At 45.4% G+C, this 26780-nt stretch overlaps 19 non-coding genes and 1 pseudogene across 19 annotated transcripts; all 20 read left to right on the top strand.

Moving 5' to 3' along the window:
- The first annotated feature begins 708 nt into the window (after positions 1-708).
- On the top strand, positions 709-899 carry LOC141236540 (U2 spliceosomal RNA). Its single transcript, XR_012302192.1, has one exon. It is a non-coding gene; the product is annotated as a U2 spliceosomal RNA (small nuclear RNA).
- A 1115-nt stretch (positions 900-2014) lies between these two features.
- On the top strand, positions 2015-2205 carry LOC141236541 (U2 spliceosomal RNA). Its single transcript, XR_012302193.1, has one exon. It is a non-coding gene; the product is annotated as a U2 spliceosomal RNA (small nuclear RNA).
- A 1115-nt stretch (positions 2206-3320) lies between these two features.
- LOC141236695 (U2 spliceosomal RNA) lies at positions 3321-3511 on the top strand. Its single transcript, XR_012302345.1, has one exon. It is a non-coding gene; the product is annotated as a U2 spliceosomal RNA (small nuclear RNA).
- Positions 3512-4626: 1115 nt separating this feature from the next.
- Positions 4627-4817, top strand: LOC141236542 (U2 spliceosomal RNA). Its single transcript, XR_012302194.1, has one exon. It is a non-coding gene; the product is annotated as a U2 spliceosomal RNA (small nuclear RNA).
- Positions 4818-5932: 1115 nt separating this feature from the next.
- Positions 5933-6123, top strand: LOC141236545 (U2 spliceosomal RNA). The gene has a single exon (XR_012302196.1). It is a non-coding gene; the product is annotated as a U2 spliceosomal RNA (small nuclear RNA).
- Positions 6124-7238: 1115 nt separating this feature from the next.
- Positions 7239-7429, top strand: LOC141236546 (U2 spliceosomal RNA). The gene has a single exon (XR_012302197.1). It is a non-coding gene; the product is annotated as a U2 spliceosomal RNA (small nuclear RNA).
- A 1115-nt stretch (positions 7430-8544) lies between these two features.
- On the top strand, positions 8545-8735 carry LOC141236547 (U2 spliceosomal RNA). The gene has a single exon (XR_012302198.1). It is a non-coding gene; the product is annotated as a U2 spliceosomal RNA (small nuclear RNA).
- A 1115-nt stretch (positions 8736-9850) lies between these two features.
- Positions 9851-10041, top strand: LOC141236548 (U2 spliceosomal RNA). Its single transcript, XR_012302199.1, has one exon. It is a non-coding gene; the product is annotated as a U2 spliceosomal RNA (small nuclear RNA).
- A 1115-nt stretch (positions 10042-11156) lies between these two features.
- LOC141236549 (U2 spliceosomal RNA) lies at positions 11157-11347 on the top strand. Its single transcript, XR_012302200.1, has one exon. It is a non-coding gene; the product is annotated as a U2 spliceosomal RNA (small nuclear RNA).
- Positions 11348-12462: 1115 nt separating this feature from the next.
- LOC141236551 (U2 spliceosomal RNA) lies at positions 12463-12653 on the top strand. The gene has a single exon (XR_012302202.1). It is a non-coding gene; the product is annotated as a U2 spliceosomal RNA (small nuclear RNA).
- Positions 12654-13762: 1109 nt separating this feature from the next.
- Positions 13763-13953, top strand: LOC141236552 (U2 spliceosomal RNA). Its single transcript, XR_012302203.1, has one exon. It is a non-coding gene; the product is annotated as a U2 spliceosomal RNA (small nuclear RNA).
- A 1115-nt stretch (positions 13954-15068) lies between these two features.
- Positions 15069-15259, top strand: LOC141236553 (U2 spliceosomal RNA). The gene has a single exon (XR_012302204.1). It is a non-coding gene; the product is annotated as a U2 spliceosomal RNA (small nuclear RNA).
- A 1115-nt stretch (positions 15260-16374) lies between these two features.
- On the top strand, positions 16375-16466 carry LOC141236794 (U2 spliceosomal RNA; annotated as a pseudogene).
- A 796-nt stretch (positions 16467-17262) lies between these two features.
- LOC141236765 (U2 spliceosomal RNA) lies at positions 17263-17454 on the top strand. Its single transcript, XR_012302401.1, has one exon. It is a non-coding gene; the product is annotated as a U2 spliceosomal RNA (small nuclear RNA).
- A 1115-nt stretch (positions 17455-18569) lies between these two features.
- Positions 18570-18760, top strand: LOC141236554 (U2 spliceosomal RNA). The gene has a single exon (XR_012302205.1). It is a non-coding gene; the product is annotated as a U2 spliceosomal RNA (small nuclear RNA).
- A 1112-nt stretch (positions 18761-19872) lies between these two features.
- Positions 19873-20063, top strand: LOC141236555 (U2 spliceosomal RNA). The gene has a single exon (XR_012302206.1). It is a non-coding gene; the product is annotated as a U2 spliceosomal RNA (small nuclear RNA).
- Positions 20064-21178: 1115 nt separating this feature from the next.
- Positions 21179-21369, top strand: LOC141236556 (U2 spliceosomal RNA). The gene has a single exon (XR_012302207.1). It is a non-coding gene; the product is annotated as a U2 spliceosomal RNA (small nuclear RNA).
- A 1115-nt stretch (positions 21370-22484) lies between these two features.
- Positions 22485-22675, top strand: LOC141236557 (U2 spliceosomal RNA). The gene has a single exon (XR_012302208.1). It is a non-coding gene; the product is annotated as a U2 spliceosomal RNA (small nuclear RNA).
- A 1115-nt stretch (positions 22676-23790) lies between these two features.
- LOC141236558 (U2 spliceosomal RNA) lies at positions 23791-23981 on the top strand. The gene has a single exon (XR_012302209.1). It is a non-coding gene; the product is annotated as a U2 spliceosomal RNA (small nuclear RNA).
- Positions 23982-25096: 1115 nt separating this feature from the next.
- LOC141236559 (U2 spliceosomal RNA) lies at positions 25097-25287 on the top strand. Its single transcript, XR_012302211.1, has one exon. It is a non-coding gene; the product is annotated as a U2 spliceosomal RNA (small nuclear RNA).
- Positions 25288-26780: the final 1493 nt, after the last annotated feature.

A 26780-nucleotide genomic window follows, 5' to 3' on the forward strand; every position in this document is an offset into this window, starting at 1 on the left:
CCTGAGCTAACAGGTATGTGCGCTGGTTACTCTGCTGCGCTTAAAATTTCTTTTTTGGTTTGCTACAATGCCTTTTCTGAAACGTTGTCTCCCTCTGCTGGAACACTGACTTCTTTCATTTAATGCCTGCAGACTATAAAAGAGAACCCAACCCAAAAAGTTTGGTTGATTAGTCTGTGGCATTCTGTTAAACTGTTGCTTATGGCGGTCTCTGTGAGCTTCTCAGCGACATTCAGCCAGCCAGGTATCCTGCCTGCAGTAGATGGAATGTGGCAATGGAACGCTGGCTGCGCGTGTCATAATAGGCTCTGAGCCTTTATATACCTGTGCACAGCAGCAGCCACCTTCAGTCTGCTGCTGGACAGCCAGCAGCAGCAGCAGCAGGAGAGGTATGTAATCAGGAGCCCTCCTGCTAAGGGTAGACAGCTGCTCGTTCCACCCCACCCCCCGCCTTAATTGGTTCTCCTCCCTTCCAACGGTGTTGAGGCGGGTGGGAACAGCAGGGGGTGAAGGTGCTGTGTTTAAAGAGGTGGAGTTATGCAGATCTAAAACGCGTGGATTGCAGCAGCAGCAAGCCGAAAAGTGCAGGCATGTAAGGGATCTAGAGGTTGACAACATGTCTTCTTAACGGGAGTCCAGGAGCTCATCTCCACAAATGGACTTTTCAGGATCCTTGGGTGGCTCCGTAGTTTGAAACCAATTCTGGTTATCGCTTCTCGGCCTTTTGGCTAAGATCAAGTGTAGTATCTGTTCTTATCAGTTTAATATCTGATACGTCCCCTATCTGGGGACCATATATTAAATGGATTTTTAGAACAGGGAGATGGAAAAAGAGCTTGCTCTGTCCACTCCACGCATTGACCTGGTATTGCAGTATCTCCAGGACCGGTGCACCCCTTCTTTAATGCAGTTTCTAAAATCAGAAAGAATTGAATTCAATGTTTTTTGTTCATTTTGCTTGTTTGTCGGATTTTGGGATGGACTCTTTGGCTTTGCTTTTCTTCTCCTCATTGGATTTTTCATGTTCAAAGTTGCAGAAGCCAGATTACAAGCTCATTTTGGTTCAACTTCAGCAACTGTGCATTGCATTGCCATGTAATGTGATGCAATGCTATCTTTCTAGCTCTCCCTTTTTACTTCCTTTTGGATAAACAGACATATTAGGCAAGCATTTTGGAGCTTTCACCTAAATAACTACAGGTGGTGAGATAAGCTGCACAATATAATTGACCTTTCAGTATATTGTTGCACACACACCATCTATTTAGCAAATGCCCTTGTTATCAACAGCAGCCTTTTAAACTCACCTGAGCTAACAGGTATGTGCGCTGGTTACTCTGCTGCGCTTAAAATTTCTTTTTTGGTTTGCTACAATGCCTTTTCTGAAACGTTGTCTCCCTCTGCTGGAACACTGACTTCTTTCATTTAATGCCTGCAGACTATAAAAGAGAACCCAACCCAAAAAGTTTGGTTGATTAGTCTGTGGCATTCTGTTAAACTGTTGCTTATGGCGGTCTCTGTGAGCTTCTCAGCGACATTCAGCCAGCCAGGTATCCTGCCTGCAGTAGATGGAATGTGGCAATGGAACGCTGGCTGCGCGTGTCATAATAGGCTCTGAGCCTTTATATACCTGTGCACAGCAGCAGCCACCTTCAGTCTGCTGCTGGACAGCCAGCAGCAGCAGCAGCAGGAGAGGTATGTAATCAGGAGCCCTCCTGCTAAGGGTAGACAGCTGCTCGTTCCACCCCACCCCCCGCCTTAATTGGTTCTCCTCCCTTCCAACGGTGTTGAGGCGGGTGGGAACAGCAGGGGGTGAAGGTGCTGTGTTTAAAGAGGTGGAGTTATGCAGATCTAAAACGCGTGGATTGCAGCAGCAGCAAGCCGAAAAGTGCAGGCATGTAAGGGATCTAGAGGTTGACAACATGTCTTCTTAACGGGAGTCCAGGAGCTCATCTCCACAAATGGACTTTTCAGGATCCTTGGGTGGCTCCGTAGTTTGAAACCAATTCTGGTTATCGCTTCTCGGCCTTTTGGCTAAGATCAAGTGTAGTATCTGTTCTTATCAGTTTAATATCTGATACGTCCCCTATCTGGGGACCATATATTAAATGGATTTTTAGAACAGGGAGATGGAAAAAGAGCTTGCTCTGTCCACTCCACGCATTGACCTGGTATTGCAGTATCTCCAGGACCGGTGCACCCCTTCTTTAATGCAGTTTCTAAAATCAGAAAGAATTGAATTCAATGTTTTTTGTTCATTTTGCTTGTTTGTCGGATTTTGGGATGGACTCTTTGGCTTTGCTTTTCTTCTCCTCATTGGATTTTTCATGTTCAAAGTTGCAGAAGCCAGATTACAAGCTCATTTTGGTTCAACTTCAGCAACTGTGCATTGCATTGCCATGTAATGTGATGCAATGCTATCTTTCTAGCTCTCCCTTTTTACTTCCTTTTGGATAAACAGACATATTAGGCAAGCATTTTGGAGCTTTCACCTAAATAACTACAGGTGGTGAGATAAGCTGCACAATATAATTGACCTTTCAGTATATTGTTGCACACACACCATCTATTTAGCAAATGCCCTTGTTATCAACAGCAGCCTTTTAAACTCACCTGAGCTAACAGGTATGTGCGCTGGTTACTCTGCTGCGCTTAAAATTTCTTTTTTGGTTTGCTACAATGCCTTTTCTGAAACGTTGTCTCCCTCTGCTGGAACACTGACTTCTTTCATTTAATGCCTGCAGACTATAAAAGAGAACCCAACCCAAAAAGTTTGGTTGATTAGTCTGTGGCATTCTGTTAAACTGTTGCTTATGGCGGTCTCTGTGAGCTTCTCAGCGACATTCAGCCAGCCAGGTATCCTGCCTGCAGTAGATGGAATGTGGCAATGGAACGCTGGCTGCGCGTGTCATAATAGGCTCTGAGCCTTTATATACCTGTGCACAGCAGCAGCCACCTTCAGTCTGCTGCTGGACAGCCAGCAGCAGCAGCAGCAGGAGAGGTATGTAATCAGGAGCCCTCCTGCTAAGGGTAGACAGCTGCTCGTTCCACCCCACCCCCCGCCTTAATTGGTTCTCCTCCCTTCCAACGGTGTTGAGGCGGGTGCGAACAGCAGGGGGTGAAGGTGCTGTGTTTAAAGAGGTGGAGTTATGCAGATCTAAAACGCGTGGATTGCAGCAGCAGCAAGCCGAAAAGTGCAGGCATGTAAGGGATCTAGAGGTTGACAACATGTCTTCTTAACGGGAGTCCAGGAGCTCATCTCCACAAATGGACTTTTCAGGATCCTTGGGTGGCTCCGTAGTTTGAAACCAATTCTGGTTATCGCTTCTCGGCCTTTTGGCTAAGATCAAGTGAAGTATCTGTTCTTATCAGTTTAATATCTGATACGTCCCCTATCTGAGGACCATATATTAAATGGATTTTTAGAACAGGGAGATGGAAAAAGAGCTTGCTCTGTCCACTCCACGCATTGACCTGGTATTGCAGTATCTCCAGGACCGGTGCACCCCTTCTTTAATGCAGTTTCTAAAATCAGAAAGAATTGAATTCAATGTTTTTTGTTCATTTTGCTTGTTTGTCGGATTTTGGGATGGACTCTTTGGCTTTGCTTTTCTTCTCCTCATTGGATTTTTCATGTTCAAAGTTGCAGAAGCCAGATTACAAGCTCATTTTGGTTCAACTTCAGCAACTGTGCATTGCATTGCCATGTAATGTGATGCAATGCTATCTTTCTAGCTCTCCCTTTTTACTTCCTTTTGGATAAACAGACATATTAGGCAAGCATTTTGGAGCTTTCACCTAAATAACTACAGGTGGTGAGATAAGCTGCACAATATAATTGACCTTTCAGTATATTGTTGCACACACACCATCTATTTAGCAAATGCCCTTGTTATCAACAGCAGCCTTTTAAACTCACCTGAGCTAACAGGTATGTGCGCTGGTTACTCTGCTGCGCTTAAAATTTCTTTTTTGGTTTGCTACAATGCCTTTTCTGAAACGTTGTCTCCCTCTGCTGGAACACTGACTTCTTTCATTTAATGCCTGCAGACTATAAAAGAGAACCCAACCCAAAAAGTTTGGTTGATTAGTCTGTGGCATTCTGTTAAACTGTTGCTTATGGCGGTCTCTGTGAGCTTCTCAGCGACATTCAGCCAGCCAGGTATCCTGCCTGCAGTAGATGGAATGTGGCAATGGAACGCTGGCTGCGCGTGTCATAATAGGCTCTGAGCCTTTATATACCTGTGCACAGCAGCAGCCACCTTCAGTCTGCTGCTGGACAGCCAGCAGCAGCAGCAGCAGGAGAGGTATGTAATCAGGAGCCCTCCTGCTAAGGGTAGACAGCTGCTCGTTCCACCCCACCCCCCGCCTTAATTGGTTCTCCTCCCTTCCAACGGTGTTGAGGCGGGTGGGAACAGCAGGGGGTGAAGGTGCTGTGTTTAAAGAGGTGGAGTTATGCAGATCTAAAACGCGTGGATTGCAGCAGCAGCAAGCCGAAAAGTGCAGGCATGTAAGGGATCTAGAGGTTGACAACATGTCTTCTTAACGGGAGTCCAGGAGCTCATCTCCACAAATGGACTTTTCAGGATCCTTGGGTGGCTCCGTAGTTTGAAACCAATTCTGGTTATCGCTTCTCGGCCTTTTGGCTAAGATCAAGTGTAGTATCTGTTCTTATCAGTTTAATATCTGATACGTCCCCTATCTGGGGACCATATATTAAATGGATTTTTAGAACAGGGAGATGGAAAAAGAGCTTGCTCTGTCCACTCCACGCATTGACCTGGTATTGCAGTATCTCCAGGACCGGTGCACCCCTTCTTTAATGCAGTTTCTAAAATCAGAAAGAATTGAATTCAATGTTTTTTGTTCATTTTGCTTGTTTGTCGGATTTTGGGATGGACTCTTTGGCTTTGCTTTTCTTCTCCTCATTGGATTTTTCATGTTCAAAGTTGCAGAAGCCAGATTACAAGCTCATTTTGGTTCAACTTCAGCAACTGTGCATTGCATTGCCATGTAATGTGATGCAATGCTATCTTTCTAGCTCTCCCTTTTTACTTCCTTTTGGATAAACAGACATATTAGGCAAGCATTTTGGAGCTTTCACCTAAATAACTACAGGTGGTGAGATAAGCTGCACAATATAATTGACCTTTCAGTATATTGTTGCACACACACCATCTATTTAGCAAATGCCCTTGTTATCAACAGCAGCCTTTTAAACTCACCTGAGCTAACAGGTATGTGCGCTGGTTACTCTGCTGCGCTTAAAATTTCTTTTTTGGTTTGCTACAATGCCTTTTCTGAAACGTTGTCTCCCTCTGCTGGAACACTGACTTCTTTCATTTAATGCCTGCAGACTATAAAAGAGAACCCAACCCAAAAAGTTTGGTTGATTAGTCTGTGGCATTCTGTTAAACTGTTGCTTATGGCGGTCTCTGTGAGCTTCTCAGCGACATTCAGCCAGCCAGGTATCCTGCCTGCAGTAGATGGAATGTGGCAATGGAACGCTGGCTGCGCGTGTCATAATAGGCTCTGAGCCTTTATATACCTGTGCACAGCAGCAGCCACCTTCAGTCTGCTGCTGGACAGCCAGCAGCAGCAGCAGCAGGAGAGGTATGTAATCAGGAGCCCTCCTGCTAAGGGTAGACAGCTGCTCGTTCCACCCCACCCCCCGCCTTAATTGGTTCTCCTCCCTTCCAACGGTGTTGAGGCGGGTGCGAACAGCAGGGGGTGAAGGTGCTGTGTTTAAAGAGGTGGAGTTATGCAGATCTAAAACGCGTGGATTGCAGCAGCAGCAAGCCGAAAAGTGCAGGCATGTAAGGGATCTAGAGGTTGACAACATGTCTTCTTAACGGGAGTCCAGGAGCTCATCTCCACAAATGGACTTTTCAGGATCCTTGGGTGGCTCCGTAGTTTGAAACCAATTCTGGTTATCGCTTCTCGGCCTTTTGGCTAAGATCAAGTGTAGTATCTGTTCTTATCAGTTTAATATCTGATACGTCCCCTATCTGGGGACCATATATTAAATGGATTTTTAGAACAGGGAGATGGAAAAAGAGCTTGCTCTGTCCACTCCACGCATTGACCTGGTATTGCAGTATCTCCAGGACCGGTGCACCCCTTCTTTAATGCAGTTTCTAAAATCAGAAAGAATTGAATTCAATGTTTTTTGTTCATTTTGCTTGTTTGTCGGATTTTGGGATGGACTCTTTGGCTTTGCTTTTCTTCTCCTCATTGGATTTTTCATGTTCAAAGTTGCAGAAGCCAGATTACAAGCTCATTTTGGTTCAACTTCAGCAACTGTGCATTGCATTGCCATGTAATGTGATGCAATGCTATCTTTCTAGCTCTCCCTTTTTACTTCCTTTTGGATAAACAGACATATTAGGCAAGCATTTTGGAGCTTTCACCTAAATAACTACAGGTGGTGAGATAAGCTGCACAATATAATTGACCTTTCAGTATATTGTTGCACACACACCATCTATTTAGCAAATGCCCTTGTTATCAACAGCAGCCTTTTAAACTCACCTGAGCTAACAGGTATGTGCGCTGGTTACTCTGCTGCGCTTAAAATTTCTTTTTTGGTTTGCTACAATGCCTTTTCTGAAACGTTGTCTCCCTCTGCTGGAACACTGACTTCTTTCATTTAATGCCTGCAGACTATAAAAGAGAACCCAACCCAAAAAGTTTGGTTGATTAGTCTGTGGCATTCTGTTAAACTGTTGCTTATGGCGGTCTCTGTGAGCTTCTCAGCGACATTCAGCCAGCCAGGTATCCTGCCTGCAGTAGATGGAATGTGGCAATGGAACGCTGGCTGCGCGTGTCATAATAGGCTCTGAGCCTTTATATACCTGTGCACAGCAGCAGCCACCTTCAGTCTGCTGCTGGACAGCCAGCAGCAGCAGCAGCAGGAGAGGTATGTAATCAGGAGCCCTCCTGCTAAGGGTAGACAGCTGCTCGTTCCACCCCACCCCCCGCCTTAATTGGTTCTCCTCCTTTCCAACGGTGTTGAGGCGGGTGGGAACAGCAGGGGGTGAAGGTGCTGTGTTTAAAGAGGTGGAGTTATGCAGATCTAAAACGCGTGGATTGCAGCAGCAGCAAGCCGAAAAGTGCAGGCATGTAAGGGATCTAGAGGTTGACAACATGTCTTCTTAACGGGAGTCCAGGAGCTCATCTCCACAAATGGACTTTTCAGGATCCTTGGGTGGCTCCGTAGTTTGAAACCAATTCTGGTTATCGCTTCTCGGCCTTTTGGCTAAGATCAAGTGTAGTATCTGTTCTTATCAGTTTAATATCTGATACGTCCCCTATCTGGGGACCATATATTAAATGGATTTTTAGAACAGGGAGATGGAAAAAGAGCTTGCTCTGTCCACTCCACGCATTGACCTGGTATTGCAGTATCTCCAGGACCGGTGCACCCCTTCTTTAATGCAGTTTCTAAAATCAGAAAGAATTGAATTCAATGTTTTTTGTTCATTTTGCTTGTTTGTCGGATTTTGGGATGGACTCTTTGGCTTTGCTTTTCTTCTCCTCATTGGATTTTTCATGTTCAAAGTTGCAGAAGCCAGATTACAAGCTCATTTTGGTTCAACTTCAGCAACTGTGCATTGCATTGCCATGTAATGTGATGCAATGCTATCTTTCTAGCTCTCCCTTTTTACTTCCTTTTGGATAAACAGACATATTAGGCAAGCATTTTGGAGCTTTCACCTAAATAACTACAGGTGGTGAGATAAGCTGCACAATATAATTGACCTTTCAGTATATTGTTGCACACACACCATCTATTTAGCAAATGCCCTTGTTATCAACAGCAGCCTTTTAAACTCACCTGAGCTAACAGGTATGTGCGCTGGTTACTCTGCTGCGCTTAAAATTTCTTTTTTGGTTTGCTACAATGCCTTTTCTGAAACGTTGTCTCCCTCTGCTGGAACACTGACTTCTTTCATTTAATGCCTGCAGACTATAAAAGAGAACCCAACCCAAAAAGTTTGGTTGATTAGTCTGTGGCATTCTGTTAAACTGTTGCTTATGGCGGTCTCTGTGAGCTTCTCAGCGACATTCAGCCAGCCAGGTATCCTGCCTGCAGTAGATGGAATGTGGCAATGGAACGCTGGCTGCGCGTGTCATAATAGGCTCTGAGCCTTTATATACCTGTGCACAGCAGCAGCCACCTTCAGTCTGCTGCTGGACAGCCAGCAGCAGCAGCAGCAGGAGAGGTATGTAATCAGGAGCCCTCCTGCTAAGGGTAGACAGCTGCTCGTTCCACCCCACCCCCCGCCTTAATTGGTTCTCCTCCCTTCCAACGGTGTTGAGGCGGGTGGGAACAGCAGGGGGTGAAGGTGCTGTGTTTAAAGAGGTGGAGTTATGCAGATCTAAAACGCGTGGATTGCAGCAGCAGCAAGCCGAAAAGTGCAGGCATGTAAGGGATCTAGAGGTTGACAACATGTCTTCTTAACGGGAGTCCAGGTGCTCATCTCCACAAATGGACTTTTCAGGATCCTTGGGTGGCTCCGTAGTTTGAAACCAATTCTGGTTATCGCTTCTCGGCCTTTTGGCTAAGATCAAGTGTAGTATCTGTTCTTATCAGTTTAATATCTGATACGTCCCCTATCTGGGGACCATATATTAAATGGATTTTTAGAACAGGGAGATGGAAAAAGAGCTTGCTCTGTCCACTCCACGCATTGACCTGGTATTGCAGTATCTCCAGGACCGGTGCACCCCTTCTTTAATGCAGTTTCTAAAATCAGAAAGAATTGAATTCAATGTTTTTTGTTCATTTTGCTTGTTTGTCGGATTTTGGGATGGACTCTTTGGCTTTGCTTTTCTTCTCCTCATTGGATTTTTCATGTTCAAAGTTGCAGAAGCCAGATTACAAGCTCATTTTGGTTCAACTTCAGCAACTGTGCATTGCATTGCCATGTAATGTGATGCAATGCTATCTTTCTAGCTCTCCCTTTTTACTTCCTTTTGGATAAACAGACATATTAGGCAAGCATTTTGGAGCTTTCACCTAAATAACTACAGGTGGTGAGATAAGCTGCACAATATAATTGACCTTTCAGTATATTGTTGCACACACACCATCTATTTAGCAAATGCCCTTGTTATCAACAGCAGCCTTTTAAACTCACCTGAGCTAACAGGTATGTGCGCTGGTTACTCTGCTGCGCTTAAAATTTCTTTTTTGGTTTGCTACAATGCCTTTTCTGAAACGTTGTCTCCCTCTGCTGGAACACTGACTTCTTTCATTTAATGCCTGCAGACTATAAAAGAGAACCCAACCCAAAAAGTTTGGTTGATTAGTCTGTGGCATTCTGTTAAACTGTTGCTTATGGCGGTCTCTGTGAGCTTCTCAGCGACATTCAGCCAGCCAGGTATCCTGCCTGCAGTAGATGGAATGTGGCAATGGAACGCTGGCTGCGCGTGTCATAATAGGCTCTGAGCCTTTATATACCTGTGCACAGCAGCAGCCACCTTCAGTCTGCTGCTGGACAGCCAGCAGCAGCAGCAGCAGGAGAGGTATGTAATCAGGAGCCCTCCTGCTAAGGGTAGACAGCTGCTCGTTCCACCCCACCCCCCGCCTTAATTGGTTCTCCTCCCTTCCAACGGTGTTGAGGCGGGTGGGAACAGCAGGGGGTGAAGGTGCTGTGTTTAAAGAGGTGGAGTTATGCAGATCTAAAACGCGTGGATTGCAGCAGCAGCAAGCCGAAAAGTGCAGGCATGTAAGGGATCTAGAGGTTGACAACATGTCTTCTTAACGGGAGTCCAGGAGCTCATCTCCACAAATGGACTTTTCAGGATCCTTGGGTGGCTCCGTAGTTTGAAACCAATTCTGGTTATCGCTTCTCGGCCTTTTGGCTAAGATCAAGTGTAGTATCTGTTCTTATCAGTTTAATATCTGATACGTCCCCTATCTGGGGACCATATATTAAATGGATTTTTAGAACAGGGAGATGGAAAAAGAGCTTGCTCTGTCCACTCCACGCATTGACCTGGTATTGCAGTATCTCCAGGACCGGTGCACCCCTTCTTTAATGCAGTTTCTAAAATCAGAAAGAATTGAATTCAATGTTTTTTGTTCATTTTGCTTGTTTGTCGGATTTTGGGATGGACTCTTTGGCTTTGCTTTTCTTCTCCTCATTGGATTTTTCATGTTCAAAGTTGCAGAAGCCAGATTACAAGCTCATTTTGGTTCAACTTCAGCAACTGTGCATTGCATTGCCATGTAATGTGATGCAATGCTATCTTTCTAGCTCTCCCTTTTTACTTCCTTTTGGATAAACAGACATATTAGGCAAGCATTTTGGAGCTTTCACCTAAATAACTACAGGTGGTGAGATAAGCTGCACAATATAATTGACCTTTCAGTATATTGTTGCACACACACCATCTATTTAGCAAATGCCCTTGTTATCAACAGCAGCCTTTTAAACTCACCTGAGCTAACAGGTATGTGCGCTGGTTACTCTGCTGCGCTTAAAATTTCTTTTTTGGTTTGCTACAATGCCTTTTCTGAAACGTTGTCTCCTTCTGCTGGAACACTGACTTCTTTCATTTAATGCCTGCAGACTATAAAAGAGAACCCAACCCAAAAAGTTTGGTTGATTAGTCTGTGGCATTCTGTTAAACTGTTGCTTATGGCGGTCTCTGTGAGCTTCTCAGCGACATTCAGCCAGCCAGGTATCCTGCCTGCAGTAGATGGAATGTGGCAATGGAACGCTGGCTGCGCGTGTCATAATAGGCTCTGAGCCTTTATATACCTGTGCACAGCAGCAGCCACCTTCAGTCTGCTGCTGGACAGCCAGCAGCAGCAGCAGCAGGAGAGGTATGTAATCAGGAGCCCTCCTGCTAAGGGTAGACAGCTGCTCGTTCCACCCCACCCCCCGCCTTAATTGGTTCTCCTCCCTTCCAACGGTGTTGAGGCGGGTGGGAACAGCAGGGGGTGAAGGTGCTGTGTTTAAAGAGGTGGAGTTATGCAGATCTAAAACGCGTGGATTGCAGCAGCAGCAAGCCGAAAAGTGCAGGCATGTAAGGGATCTAGAGGTTGACAACATGTCTTCTTAACGGGAGTCCAGGAGCTCATCTCCACAAATGGACTTTTCAGGATCCTTGGGTGGCTCCGTAGTTTGAAACCAATTCTGGTTATCGCTTCTCGGCCTTTTGGCTAAGATCAAGTGTAGTATCTGTTCTTATCAGTTTAATATCTGATACGTCCCCTATCTGGGGACCATATATTAAATGGATTTTTAGAACAGGGAGATGGAAAAAGAGCTTGCTCTGTCCACTCCACGCATTGACCTGGTATTGCAGTATCTCCAGGACCGGTGCACCCCTTCTTTAATGCAGTTTCTAAAATCAGAAAGAATTGAATTCAATGTTTTTTGTTCATTTTGCTTGTTTGTCGGATTTTGGGATGGACTCTTTGGCTTTGCTTTTCTTCTCCTCATTGGATTTTTCATGTTCAAAGTTGCAGAAGCCAGATTACAAGCTCATTTTGGTTCAACTTCAGCAACTGTGCATTGCATTGCCATGTAATGTGATGCAATGCTATCTTTCTAGCTCTCCCTTTTTACTTCCTTTTGGATAAACAGACATATTAGGCAAGCATTTTGGAGCTTTCACCTAAATAACTACAGGTGGTGAGATAAGCTGCACAATATAATTGACCTTTCAGTATATTGTTGCACACACACCATCTATTTAGCAAATGCCCTTGTTATCAACAGCAGCCTTTTAAACTCACCTGAGCTAACAGGTATGTGCGCTGGTTACTCTGCTGCGCTTAAAATTTCTTTTTTGGTTTGCTACAATGCCTTTTCTGAAACGTTGTCTCCCTCTGCTGGAACACTGACTTCTTTCATTTAATGCCTGCAGACTATAAAAGAGAACCCAACCCAAAAAGTTTGGTTGATTAGTCTGTGGCATTCTGTTAAACTGTTGCTTATGGCGGTCTCTGTGAGCTTCTCAGCGACATTCAGCCAGCCAGGTATCCTGCCTGCAGTAGATGGAATGTGGCAATGGAACGCTGGCTGCGCGTGTCATAATAGGCTCTGAGCCTTTATATACCTGTGCACAGCAGCAGCCACCTTCAGTCTGCTGCTGGACAGCCAGCAGCAGCAGCAGCAGGAGAGGTATGTAATCAGGAGCCCTCCTGCTAAGGGTAGACAGCTGCTCGTTCCACCCCACCCCCCGCCTTAATTGGTTCTCCTCCCTTCTAACGGTGTTGAGGCGGGTGGGAACAGCAGGGGGTGAAGGTGCTGTGTTTAAAGAGGTGGAGTTATGCAGATCTAAAACGCGTGGATTGCAGCAGCAGCAAGCCGAAAAGTGCAGGCATGTAAGGGATCTAGAGGTTGACAACATGTCTTCTTAACGGGAGTCCAGGAGCTCATCTCCACAAATGGACTTTTCAGGATCCTTGGGTGGCTCCGTAGTTTGAAACCAATTCTGGTTATCGCTTCTCGGCCTTTTGGCTAAGATCAAGTGTAGTATCTGTTCTTATCAGTTTAATATCTGATACGTCCCCTATCTGGGGACCATATATTAAATGGATTTTTAGAACAGGGAGATGGAAAAAGAGCTTGCTCTGTCCACTCCACGCATTGACCTGGTATTGCAGTATCTCCAGGACCGGTGCACCCCTTCTTTAATGCAGTTTCTAAAATCAGAAAGAATTGAATTCAATGTTTTTTGTTCATTTTGCTTGTTTGTCGGATTTTGGGATGGACTCTTTGGCTTTGCTTTTCTTCTCCTCATTGGATTTTTCATGTTCAAAGTTGCAGAAGCCAGATTACAAGCTCATTTTGGTTCAACTTCAGCAACTGTGCATTGCATTGCCATGTAATGTGATGCAATGCTATCTTTCTAGCTCTCCCTTTTTACTTCCTTTTGGATAAACAGACATATTAGGAAAGCATTTTGGAGCTTTCACCTAAATAACTACAGGTGGTGAGATAAGCTGCACAATATAATTGACCTTTCAGTATATTGTTGCACACACACCATCTATTTAGCAAATGCCCTTGTTATCAACAGCAGCCTTTTAAACTCACCTGAGCTAACAGGTATGTGCGCTGGTTACTCTGCTGCGCTTAAAATTTCTTTTTTGGTTTGCTACAATGCCTTTTCTGAAACGTTGTCTCCCTCTGCTGGAACACTGACTTCTTTCATTTAATGCCTGCAGACTATAAAAGAGAACCCAACCCAAAAAGTTTGGTTGATTAGTCTGTGGCATTCTGTTAAACTGTTGCTTATGGCGGTCTCTGTGAGCTTCTCAGCGACATTCAGCCAGCCAGGTATCCTGCCTGCAGTAGATGGAATGTGGCAATGGAACGCTGGCTGCGCGTGTCATAATAGGCTCTGAGCCTTTATATACCTGTGCACAGCAGCAGCCACCTTCAGTCTGCTGCTGGACAGCCAGCAGCAGCAGGAGAGGTATGTAATCAGGAGCCCTCCTGCTAAGGGTAGACAGCTGCTCGTTCCACCCCACCCCCCGCCTTAATTGGTTCTCCTCCCTTCCAACGGTGTTGAGGCGGGTGGGAACAGCAGGGGGTGAACGTGCTGTGTTTAAAGAGGTGGAGTTATGCAGATCTAAAACGCGTGGATTGCAGCAGCAGCAAGCCGAAAAGTGCAGGCATGTAAGGGATCTAGAGGTTGACAACATGTCTTCTTAACGGGAGTCCAGGAGCTCATCTCCACAAATGGACTTTTCAGGATCCTTGGGTGGCTCCGTAGTTTGAAACCAATTCTGGTTATCGCTTCTCGGCCTTTTGGCTAAGATCAAGTGTAGTATCTGTTCTTATCAGTTTAATATCTGATACGTCCCCTATCTGGGGACCATATATTAAATGGATTTTTAGAACAGGGAGATGGAAAAAGAGCTTGCTCTGTCCACTCCACGCATTGACCTGGTATTGCAGTATCTCCAGGACCGGTGCACCCCTTCTTTAATGCAGTTTCTAAAATCAGAAAGAATTGAATTCAATGTTTTTTGTTCATTTTGCTTGTTTGTCGGATTTTGGGATGGACTCTTTGGCTTTGCTTTTCTTCTCCTCATTGGATTTTTCATGTTCAAAGTTGCAGAAGCCAGATTACAAGCTCATTTTGGTTCAACTTCAGCAACTGTGCATTGCATTGACATGTAATGTGATGCAATGCTATCTTTCTAGCTCTCCCTTTTTACTTCCTTTTGGATAAACAGACATATTAGGCAAGCATTTTGGAGCTTTCACCTAAATAACTACAGGTGGTGAGATAAGCTGCACAATATAATTGACCTTTCAGTATATTGTTGCACACACACCATCTATTTAGCAAATGCCCTTGTTATCAACAGCAGCCTTTTAAACTCACCTGAGCTAACAGGTATGTGCGCTGGTTACTCTGCTGCGCTTAAAATTTCTTTTTTGGTTTGCTACAATGCCTTTTCTGAAACGTTGTCTCCTTCTGCTGGAACACTGACTTCTTTCATTTAATGCCTGCAGACTATAAAAGAGAACCCAACCCAAAAAGTTTGGTTGATTAGTCTGTGGCATTCTGTTAAACTGTTGCTTATGGCGGTCTCTGTGAGCTTCTCAGCGACATTCAGCCAGCCAGGTATCCTGCCTGCAGTAGATGGAATGTGGCAATGGAACGCTGGCTGCGCGTGTCATAATAGGCTCTGAGCCTTTATATACCTGTGCACAGCAGCAGCCACCTTCAGTCTGCTGCTGGACAGCCAGCAGCAGCAGCAGCAGGAGAGGTATGTAATCAGGAGCCCTCCTGCTAAGGGTAGACAGCTGCTCGTTCCACCCCACCCCCCGCCTTAATTGGTTCTCCTCCCTTCCAACGGTGTTGAGGCGGGTGGGAACAGCAGGGGGTGAAGGTGCTGTGTTTAAAGAGGTGGAGTTATGCAGATCTAAAACGCGTGGATTGCAGCAGCAGCAAGCCGAAAAGTGCAGGCATGTAAGGGATCTAGAGGTTGACAACATGTCTTCTTAACGGGAGTCCAGGAGCTCATCTCCACAAATGGACTTTTCAGGATCCTTGGGTGGCTCCGTAGTTTGAAACCAATTCTGGTTATCGCTTCTCGGCCTTTTGGCTAAGATCAAGTGTAGTATCTGTTCTTATCAGTTTAATATCTGATACGTCCCCTATCTGGGGACCATATATTAAATGGATTTTTAGAACAGGGAGATGGAAAAAGAGCTTGCTCTGTCCACTCCACGCATTGACCTGGTATTGCAGTATCTCCAGGACCGGTGCACCCCTTCTTTAATGCAGTTTCTAAAATCAGAAAGAATTGAATTCAATGTTTTTTGTTCATTTTGCTTGTTTGTCGGATTTTGGGATGGACTCTTTGGCTTTGCTTTTCTTCTCCTCATTGGATTTTTCATGTTCAAAGTTGCAGAAGCCAGATTACAAGCTCATTTTGGTTCAACTTCAGCAACTGTGCATTGCATTGCCATGTAATGTGATGCAATGCTATCTTTCTAGCTCTCCCTTTTTACTTCCTTTTGGATAAACAGACATATTAGGCAAGCATTTTGGAGCTTTCACCTAAATAACTACAGGTGGTGAGATAAGCTGCACAATATAATTGACCTTTCAGTATATTGTTGCACACACACCATCTATTTAGCAAATGCCCTTGTTATCAACAGCAGCCTTTTAAACTCACCTGAGCTAACAGGTATGTGCGCTGGTTACTCTGCTGCGCTTAAAATTTCTTTTTTGGTTTGCTACAATGCCTTTTCTGAAACGTTGTCTCCCTCTGCTGGAACACTGACTTCTTTCATTTAATGCCTGCAGACTATAAAAGAGAACCCAACCCAAAAAGTTTGGTTGATTAGTCTGTGGCATTCTGTTAAACTGTTGCTTATGGCGGTCTCTGTGAGCTTCTCAGCGACATTCAGCCAGCCAGGTATCCTGCCTGCAGTAGATGGAATGTGGCAATGGAACGCTGGCTGCGCGTGTCATAATAGGCTCTGAGCCTTTATATACCTGTGCACAGCAGCAGCCACCTTCAGTCTGCTGCTGGACAGCCAGCAGCAGCAGCAGCAGGAGAGGTATGTAATCAGGAGCCCTCCTGCTAAGGGTAGACAGCTGCTCGTTCCACCCCACCCCCCGCCTTAATTGGTTCTCCTCCCTTCCAACGGTGTTGAGGCGGGTGGGAACAGCAGGGGGTGAAGGTGCTGTGTTTAAAGAGGTGGAGTTATGCAGATCTAAAACGCGTGGATTGCAGCAGCAGCAAGCCGAAAAGTGCAGGCATGTAAGGGATCTAGAGGTTGACAACATGTCTTCTTAACGGGAGTCCAGGAGCTCATCTCCACAAATGGACTTTTCAGGATCCTTGGGTGGCTCCGTAGTTTGAAACCAATTCTGGTTATTGCTTCTCGGCCTTTTGGCTAAGATCAAGTGTAGTATCTTTCGAAAAGGCGGTTTTGGATGTTTGCCGCCCTAGTAGATTGATACATTATGCACACTGGGGTTTAGGCGCTTGTTAGTACGCCAGGTGGCTAATATAGTCATCTGGTGGAAAGCATGGCCCCCCAGGATCGACGCCATTGAGCCGGGGAAGATCGAAAGCCCGAAGTGTGAAGTGCCCCAGGAGTGGTGACCCTGGGGTGCCTTAACTCACTGGGATTGGGAACCCCACTTGAGTTTATGGCACATTTGCACTAGCACTTCAATATTTCTTTCTTCACACACACCCTTATTCCGGGCCTTCTGGCCTTAGGATGGGGAATTTTTCAATTCCCGGTCGAAGGTCCGGGCAGTATTATACTGTGAAACCTTCACTATTTATTTAATTTCTTTGTCACTGTGTGTCCACTTATTCACGTGTGTCACGTCCTGCTAGGATTTTGTCGGGATGCGGTTCCCTTACGGGTTCCTCTCTTGGCAGGTCTAGGGGGGGAGTGTGTGGCCATCAGGTTCCGCTCCCCCCTGAACCCCCCTGGCTCTCCTCTTTCGGGAGGAGAGCGTTGTTGGCTCCCCTCTTCCGGGAGGGGAGCACAGTCTTTGGCTCCCAGTGCCTTGCTCGGGTGAGAACTCGGGCAGGTGCTGGGGGTAAGATTGGGTCGCCTCTGGCTCCGGCTGGAGGTGGCTATTTGTCCCTGTTCCTCGCTGTGGCCTTCTGGCTCGGAGGGACGGGGAATGGTTTGGGGGACCCTTCTCCTTTTGGAGAGGGTTTCAAGAAGACCAGCATCCTAGTGCACTTTTTTTGTGGCACTTGTCACTTTTTTAAGCGCACTCGGGTTTTGTACACGAATTCGGGCTTTCGAAAAAAAAAAGAAAGAAAAAAAAAAAAAATCTGTTCTTATCAGTTTAATATCTGATACGTCCCCTATCTGGGGACCATATATTAAATGGATTTTTAGAACAGGGAGATGGAAAAAGAGCTTGCTCTGTCCACTCCACGCATTGACCTGGTATTGCAGTATCTCCAGGACCGGTGCACCCTTTCTTTAATGCAGTTTCTAAAATCAGAAAGAATTGAATTCAATGTTTTTTGTTCATTTTGCTTGTTTGTCGGATTTTGGGATGGACTCTTTGGCTTTGCTTTTCTTCTCCTCATTGGATTTTTCATGTTCAAAGTTGCAGAAGCCAGATTACAAGCTCATTTTGGTTCAACTTCAGCAACTGTGCATTGCATTGCCATGTAATGTGATGCAATGCTTTCTTTCTAGCTCTCCCTTTTTACTTCCTTTTGGATAAACAGACATATTAGGCAAGCATTTTGGAGCTTTCACCTAAATAACTACAGGTGGTGAGATAAGCTGCACAATATAATTGACCTTTCAGTATATTGTTGCACACACACCATCTATTTAGCAAATGCCCTTGTTATCAACAGCAGCCTTTTAAACTCACCTGAGCTAACAGGTATGTGCGCTGGTTACTCTGCTGCGCTTAAAATTTCTTTTTTGGTTTGCTACAATGCCTTTTCTGAAACGTTGTCTCCCTCTGCTGGAACACTGACTTCTTTCATTTAATGCCTGCAGACTATAAAAGAGAACCCAACCCAAAAAGTTTGGTTGATTAGTCTGTGGCATTCTGTTAAACTGTTGCTTATGGCGGTCTCTGTGAGCTTCTCAGCGACATTCAGCCAGCCAGGTATCCTGCCTGCAGTAGATGGAATGTGGCAATGGAACGCTGGCTGCACGTGTCATAATAGGCTCTGAGCCTTTATATACCTGTGCACAGCAGCAGCCACCTTCAGTCTGCTGCTGGACAGCCAGCAGCAGCAGCAGCAGGAGAGGTATGTAATCAGGAGCCCTCCTGCTAAGGGTAGACAGCTGCTCGTTCCACCCCACCCCCCGCCTTAATTGGTTCTCCTCCCTTCCAACGGTGTTGAGGCGGGTGGGAACAGCAGGGGGTGAAGGTGCTGTGTTTAAAGAGGTGGAGTTATGCAGATCTAAAACGCGTGGATTGCAGCAGCAGCAAGCCGAAAAGTGCAGGCATGTAAGGGATCTAGAGGTTGACAACATGTCTTCTTAACGGGAGTCCAGGAGCTCATCTCCACAAATGGACTTTTCAGGATCCTTGGGTGGCTCCGTAGTTTGAAACCAATTCTGGTTATCGCTTCTCGGCCTTTTGGCTAAGATCAAGTGTAGTATCTGTTCTTATCAGTTTAATATCTGATACGTCCCCTATCTGGGGACCATATATTAAATGGATTTTTAGAACAGGGAGATGGAAAAAGAGCTTGCTCTGTCCACTCCACGCATTGACCTGGTATTGCAGTATCTCCAGGACCGGTGCACCCCTTCTTTAATGCAGTTTCTAAAATCAGAAAGAATTGAATTCAATGTTTTTTGTTCATTTTGCTTGTTTGTCGGATTTTGGGATGGACTCTTTGGCTTTGCTTTTCTTCTCCTCATTGGATTTTTCATGTTCAAAGTTGCAGAAGCCAGATTACAAGCTCATTTTGGTTCAACTTCAGCAACTGTGCATTGCATTGCCATGTAATGTGATGCAATGCTATCTTTCTAGCTCTCCCTTTTTACTTCCTTTTGGATAAACAGACATATTAGGCAAGCATTTTGGAGCTTTCACCTAAATAACTACAGGTGGTGAGATAAGCTGCACAATATAATTGACCTTTCAGTATATTGTTGCACACACACCATCTATTTAGCAAATGCCCTTGTTATCAACAGCAGCCTTTTAAACTCACCTGAGCTAACAGGTATGTGCGCTGGTTACTCTGCTGCGCTTAAAATTTCTTTTTTGGTTTGCTACAATGCCTTTTCTGAAACGTTGTCTCCCTCTGCTGGAACACTGACTTCTTTCATTTAATGCCTGCAGACTATAAAAGAGAACCCAACCCAAAAAGTTTGGTTGATTAGTCTGTGGCATTCTGTTAAACTGTTGCTTATGGCGGTCTCTGTGAGCTTCTCAGCGACATTCAGCCAGCCAGGTATCCTGCCTGCAGTAGATGGAATGTGGCAATGGAACGCTGGCTGCGCGTGTCATAATAGGCTCTGAGCCTTTATATACCTGTGCACAGCAGCAGCCACCTTCAGTCTGCTGCTGGACAGCCAGCAGCAGCAGCAGGAGAGGTATGTAATCAGGAGCCCTCCTGCTAAGGGTAGACAGCTGCTCGTTCCACCCCACCCCCCGCCTTAATTGGTTCTCCTCCCTTCCAACGGTGTTGAGGCGGGTGGGAACAGCAGGGGGTGAAGGTGCTGTGTTTAAAGAGGTGGAGTTATGCAGATCTAAAACGCGTGGATTGCAGCAGCAGCAAGCCGAAAAGTGCAGGCATGTAAGGGATCTAGAGGTTGACAACATGTCTTCTTAACGGGAGTCCAGGAGCTCATCTCCACAAATGGACTTTTCAGGATCCTTGGGTGGCTCCGTAGTTTGAAACCAATTCTGGTTATCGCTTCTCGGCCTTTTGGCTAAGATCAAGTGTAGTATCTGTTCTTATCAGTTTAATATCTGATACGTCCCCTATCTGGGGACCATATATTAAATGGATTTTTAGAACAGGGAGATGGAAAAAGAGCTTGCTCTGTCCACTCCACGCATTGACCTGGTATTGCAGTATCTCCAGGACCGGTGCACCCCTTCTTTAATGCAGTTTCTAAAATCAGAAAGAATTGAATTCAATGTTTTTTGTTCATTTTGCTTGTTTGTCGGATTTTGGGATGGACTCTTTGGCTTTGCTTTTCTTCTCCTCATTGGATTTTTCATGTTCAAAGTTGCAGAAGCCAGATTACAAGCTCATTTTGGTTCAACTTCAGCAACTGTGCATTGCATTGCCATGTAATGTGATGCAATGCTATCTTTCTAGCTCTCCCTTTTTACTTCCTTTTGGATAAACAGACATATTAGGCAAGCATTTTGGAGCTTTCACCTAAATAACTACAGGTGGTGAGATAAGCTGCACAATATAATTGACCTTTCAGTATATTGTTGCACACACACCATCTATTTAGCAAATGCCCTTGTTATCAACAGCAGCCTTTTAAACTCACCTGAGCTAACAGGTATGTGCGCTGGTTACTCTGCTGCGCTTAAAATTTCTTTTTTGGTTTGCTACAATGCCTTTTCTGAAACGTTGTCTCCCTCTGCTGGAACACTGACTTCTTTCATTTAATGCCTGCAGACTATAAAAGAGAACCCAACCCAAAAAGTTTGGTTGATTAGTCTGTGGCATTCTGTTAAACTGTTGCTTATGGCGGTCTCTGTGAGCTTCTCAGCGACATTCAGCCAGCCAGGTATCCTGCCTGCAGTAGATGGAATGTGGCAATGGAACGCTGGCTGCGCGTGTCATAATAGGCTCTGAGCCTTTATATACCTGTGCACAGCAGCAGCCACCTTCAGTCTGCTGCTGGACAGCCAGCAGCAGCAGCAGCAGGAGAGGTATGTAATCAGGAGCCCTCCTGCTAAGGGTAGACAGCTGCTCGTTCCACCCCACCCCCCGCCTTAATTGGTTCTCCTCCCTTCCAACGGTGTTGAGGCGGGTGGGAACAGCAGGGGGTGAAGGTGCTGTGTTTAAAGAGGTGGAGTTATGCAGATCTAAAACGCGTGGATTGCAGCAGCAGCAAGCCGAAAAGTGCAGGCATGTAAGGGATCTAGAGGTTGACAACATGTCTTCTTAACGGGAGTCCAGGAGCTCATCTCCACAAATGGACTTTTCAGGATCCTTGGGTGGCTCCGTAGTTTGAAACCAATTCTGGTTATCGCTTCTCGGCCTTTTGGCTAAGATCAAGTGTAGTATCTGTTCTTATCAGTTTAATATCTGATACGTCCCCTATCTGGGGACCATATATTAAATGGATTTTTAGAACAGGGAGATGGAAAAAGAGCTTGCTCTGTCCACTCCACGCATTGACCTGGTATTGCAGTATCTCCAGGACCGGTGCACCCCTTCTTTAATGCAGTTTCTAAAATCAGAAAGAATTGAATTCAATGTTTTTTGTTCATTTTGCTTGTTTGTCGGATTTTGGGATGGACTCTTTGGCTTTGCTTTTCTTCTCCTCATTGGATTTTTCATGTTCAAAGTTGCAGAAGCCAGATTACAAGCTCATTTTGGTTCAACTTCAGCAACTGTGCATTGCATTGCCATGTAATGTGATGCAATGCTATCTTTCTAGCTCTCCCTTTTTACTTCCTTTTGGATAAACAGACACATTAGGCAAGCATTTTGGAGCTTTCACCTAAATAACTACAGGTGGTGAGATAAGCTGCACAATATAATTGACCTTTCAGTATATTGTTGCACACACACCATCTATTTAGCAAATGCCCTTGTTATCAACAGCAGCCTTTTAAACTCACCTGAGCTAACAGGTATGTGCGCTGGTTACTCTGCTGCGCTTAAAATTTCTTTTTTGGTTTGCTACAATGCCTTTTCTGAAACGTTGTCTCCCTCTGCTGGAACACTGACTTCTTTCATTTAATGCCTGCAGACTATAAAAGAGAACCCAACCCAAAAAGTTTGGTTGATTAGTCTGTGGCATTCTGTTAAACTGTTGCTTATGGCGGTCTCTGTGAGCTTCTCAGCGACATTCAGCCAGCCAGGTATCCTGCCTGCAGTAGATGGAATGTGGCAATGGAACGCTGGCTGCGCGTGTCATAATAGGCTCTGAGCCTTTATATACCTGTGCACAGCAGCAGCCACCTTCAGTCTGCTGCTGGACAGCCAGCAGCAGCAGCAGCAGGAGAGGTATGTAATCAGGAGCCCTCCTGCTAAGGGTAGACAGCTGCTCGTTCCACCCCACCCCCCGCCTTAATTGGTTCTCCTCCCTTCCAACGGTGTTGAGGCGGGTGGGAACAGCAGGGGGTGAAGGTGCTGTGTTTAAAGAGGTGGAGTTATGCAGATCTAAAACGCATGGATTGCAGCAGCAGCAAGCCGAAAAGTGCAGGCATGTAAGGGATCTAGAGGTTGACAACATGTCTTCTTAACGGGAGTCCAGGAGCTCATCTCCACAAATGGACTTTTCAGGATCCTTGGGTGGCTCCGTAGTTTGAAACCAATTCTGGTTATCGCTTCTCGGCCTTTTGGCTAAGATCAAGTGTAGTATCTGTTCTTATCAGTTTAATATCTGATACGTCCCCTATCTGGGGACCATATATTAAATGGATTTTTAGAACAGGGAGATGGAAAAAGAGCTTGCTCTGTCCACTCCACGCATTGACCTGGTATTGCAGTATCTCCAGGACCGGTGCACCCCTTCTTTAATGCAGTTTCTAAAATCAGAAAGAATTGAATTCAATGTTTTTTGTTCATTTTGCTTGTTTGTCGGATTTTGGGATGGACTCTTTGGCTTTGCTTTTCTTCTCCTCATTGGATTTTTCATGTTCAAAGTTGCAGAAGCCAGATTACAAGCTCATTTTGGTTCAACTTCAGCAACTGTGCATTGCATTGCCATGTAATGTGATGCAATGCTATCTTTCTAGCTCTCCCTTTTTACTTCCTTTTGGATAAACAGACATATTAGGCAAGCATTTTGGAGCTTTCACCTAAATAACTACAGGTGGTGAGATAAGCTGCACAATATAATTGACCTTTCAGTATATTGTTGCACACACACCATCTATTTAGCAAATGCCCTTGTTATCAACAGCAGCCTTTTAAACTCACCTGAGCTAACAGGTATGTGCGCTGGTTACTCTGCTGCGCTTAAAATTTCTTTTTTGGTTTGCTACAATGCCTTTTCTGAAACGTTGTCTCCCTCTGCTGGAACACTGACTTCTTTCATTTAATGCCTGCAGACTATAAAAGAGAACCCAACCCAAAAAGTTTGGTTGATTAGTCTGTGGCATTCTGTTAAACTGTTGCTTATGGCGGTCTCTGTGAGCTTCTCAGCGACATTCAGCCAGCCAGGTATCCTGCCTGCAGTAGATGGAATGTGGCAATGGAACGCTGGCTGCGCGTGTCATAATAGGCTCTGAGCCTTTATATACCTGTGCACAGCAGCAGCCACCTTCAGTCTGCTGCTGGACAGCCAGCAGCAGCAGCAGCAGGAGAGGTATGTAATCAGGAGCCCTCCTGCTAAGGGTAGACAGCTGCTCGTTCCACCCCACCCCCCGCCTTAATTGGTTCTCCTCCCTTCCAACGGTGTTGAGGCGGGTGGGAACAGCAGGGGGTGAAGGTGCTGTGTTTAAAGAGGTGGAGTTATGCAGATCTAAAACGCGTGGATTGCAGCAGCAGCAAGCCGAAAAGTGCAGGCATGTAAGGGATCTAGAGGTTGACAACATGTCTTCTTAACGGGAGTCCAGGAGCTCATCTCCACAAATGGACTTTTCAGGATCCTTGGGTGGCTCCGTAGTTTGAAACCAATTCTGGTTATCGCTTCTCGGCCTTTTGGCTAAGATCAAGTGTAGTATCTGTTCTTATCAGTTTAATATCTGATACGTCCCCTATCTGGGGACCATATATTAAATGGATTTTTAGAACAGGGAGATGGAAAAAGAGCTTGCTCTGTCCACTCCACGCATTGACCTGGTATTGCAGTATCTCCAGGACCGGTGCACCCCTTCTTTAATGCAGTTTCTAAAATCAGAAAGAATTGAATTCAATGTTTTTTGTTCATTTTGCTTGTTTGTCGGATTTTGGGATGGACTCTTTGGCTTTGCTTTTCTTCTCCTCATTGGATTTTTCATGTTCAAAGTTGCAGAAGCCAGATTACAAGCTCATTTTGGTTCAACTTCAGCAACTGTGCATTGCATTGCCATGTAATGTGATGCAATGCTATCTTTCTAGCTCTCCCTTTTTACTTCCTTTTGGATAAACAGACATATTAGGCAAGCATTTTGGAGCTTTCACCTAAATAACTACAGGTGGTGAGATAAGCTGCACAATATAATTGACCTTTCAGTATATTGTTGCACACACACCATCTATTTAGCAAATGCCCTTGTTATCAACAGCAGCCTTTTAAACTCACCTGAGCTAACAGGTATGTGCGCTGGTTACTCTGCTGCGCTTAAAATTTCTTTTTTGGTTTGCTACAATGCCTTTTCTGAAACGTTGTCTCCCTCTGCTGGAACACTGACTTCTTTCATTTAATGCCTGCAGACTATAAAAGAGAACCCAACCCAAAAAGTTTGGTTGATTAGTCTGTGGCATTCTGTTAAACTGTTGCTTATGGCGGTCTCTGTGAGCTTCTCAGCGACATTCAGCCAGCCAGGTATCCTGCCTGCAGTAGATGGAATGTGGCAATGGAACGCTGGCTGCGCGTGTCATAATAGGCTCTGAGCCTTTATATACCTGTGCACAGCAGCAGCCACCTTCAGTCTGCTGCTGGACAGCCAGCAGCAGCAGCAGCAGGAGAGGTATGTAATCAGGAGCCCTCCTGCTAAGGGTAGACAGCTGCTCGTTCCACCCCACCCCCCGCCTTAATTGGTTCTCCTCCCTTCCAATGGTGTTGAGGCAGGTGGGAACAGCAGGGGGTGAAGGTGCTGTGTTTAAAGAGGTGGAGTTATGCAGATCTAAAACGCGTGGATTGCAGCAGCAGCAAGCCGAAAAGTGCAGGCATGTAAGGGATCTAGAGGTTGACAACATGTCTTCTTAACGGGAGTCCAGGAGCTCATCTCCACAAATGGACTTTTCAGGATCCTTGGGTGGCTCCGTAGTTTGAAACCAATTCTGGTTATCGCTTCTCGGCCTTTTGGCTAAGATCAAGTGTAGTATCTGTTCTTATCAGTTTAATATCTGATACGTCCCCTATCTGGGGACCATATATTAAATGGATTTTTAGAACAGGGAGATGGAAAAAGAGCTTGCTCTGTCCACTCCACGCATTGACCTGGTATTGCAGTATCTCCAGGACCGGTGCACCCCTTCTTTAATGCAGTTTCTAAAATCAGAAAGAATTGAATTCAATGTTTTTTGTTCATTTTGCTTGTTTGTCGGATTTTGGGATGGACTCTTTGGCTTTGCTTTTCTTCTCCTCATTGGATTTTTCATGTTCAAAGTTGCAGAAGCCAGATTACAAGCTCATTTTGGTTCAACTTCAGCAACTGTGCATTGCATTGCCATGTAATGTGATGCAATGCTATCTTTCTAGCTCTCCCTTTTTACTTCCTTTTGGATAAACAGACATATTAGGCAAGCATTTTGGAGCTTTCACCTAAATAACTACAGGTGGTGAGATAAGCTGCACAATATAATTGACCTTTCAGTATATTGTTGCACACACACCATCTATTTAGCAAATGCCCTTGTTATCAACAGCAGCCTTTTAAACTCACCTGAGCTAACAGGTATGTGCGCTGGTTACTCTGCTGCGCTTAAAATTTCTTTTTTGGTTTGCTACAATGCCTTTTCTGAAACGTTGTCTCCCTCTGCTGGAACACTGACTTCTTTCATTTAATGCCTGCAGACTATAAAAGAGAACCCAACCCAAAAAGTTTGGTTGATTAGTCTGTGGCATTCTGTTAAACTGTTGCTTATGGCGGTCTCTGTGAGCTTCTCAGCGACATTCAGCCAGCCAGGTATCCTGCCTGCAGTAGATGGAATGTGGCAATGGAACGCTGGCTGCGCGTGTCATAATAGGCTCTGAGCCTTTATATACCTGTGCACAGCAGCAGCCACCTTCAGTCTGCTGCTGGACAGCCAGCAGCAGCAGCAGCAGGAGAGGTATGTAATCAGGAGCCCTCCTGCTAAGGGTAGACAGCTGCTCGTTCCACCCCACCCCCCGCCTTAATTGGTTCTCCTCCCTTCCAACGGTGTTGAGGCAGGTGGGAACAGCAGGGGGTGAAGGTGCTGTGTTTAAAGAGGTGGAGTTATGCAGATCTAAAACGCGTGGATTGCAGCAGCAGCAAGCCGAAAAGTGCAGGCATGTAAGGGATCTAGAGGTTGACAACATGTCTTCTTAACGGGAGTCCAGGAGCTCATCTCCACAAATGGACTTTTCAGGATCCTTGGGTGGCTCCGTAGTTTGAAACCAATTCTGGTTATCGCTTCTCGGCCTTTTGGCTTATATCTTGTATCTGGTCAGAAGGATCCTATAGTGTCTCCCCCTCGGCCTTGCAGCATCGCCACTTAGGTGGCTTAAGCTGCCTGCTGCTATTGGGGGGGGTACAGAGGAAACGAGAGGTGATAATGGGCGTCAAGATTCGCTATGCCGGGACCGATGATATTCGGGTCAAAAATTCTTTTCGCATTGATATTGAGGAGTCGAGGAGGAATTTCTTTAACCTGTGGTTCTTGGTGGAAGTCGTCATCTTCAAGATTTTGAATGTTGGTCGTGGAGACATCATTTGCCTACAGGAGTTCCCAAAGAATGGCCGGTACGTTTTAGTCCTTGATCGTATGGCAGCTTGCCAGAATCTTT

Source organism: Phyllobates terribilis, unplaced genomic scaffold, assembly GCF_046119375.1.
Source record: "Phyllobates terribilis strain yellow unplaced genomic scaffold, ASM4611937v1 Scaffold_710__1_contigs__length_769263, whole genome shotgun sequence".
NCBI classification, from domain to species: Eukaryota; Metazoa; Chordata; class Amphibia; order Anura; family Dendrobatidae; genus Phyllobates; species Phyllobates terribilis.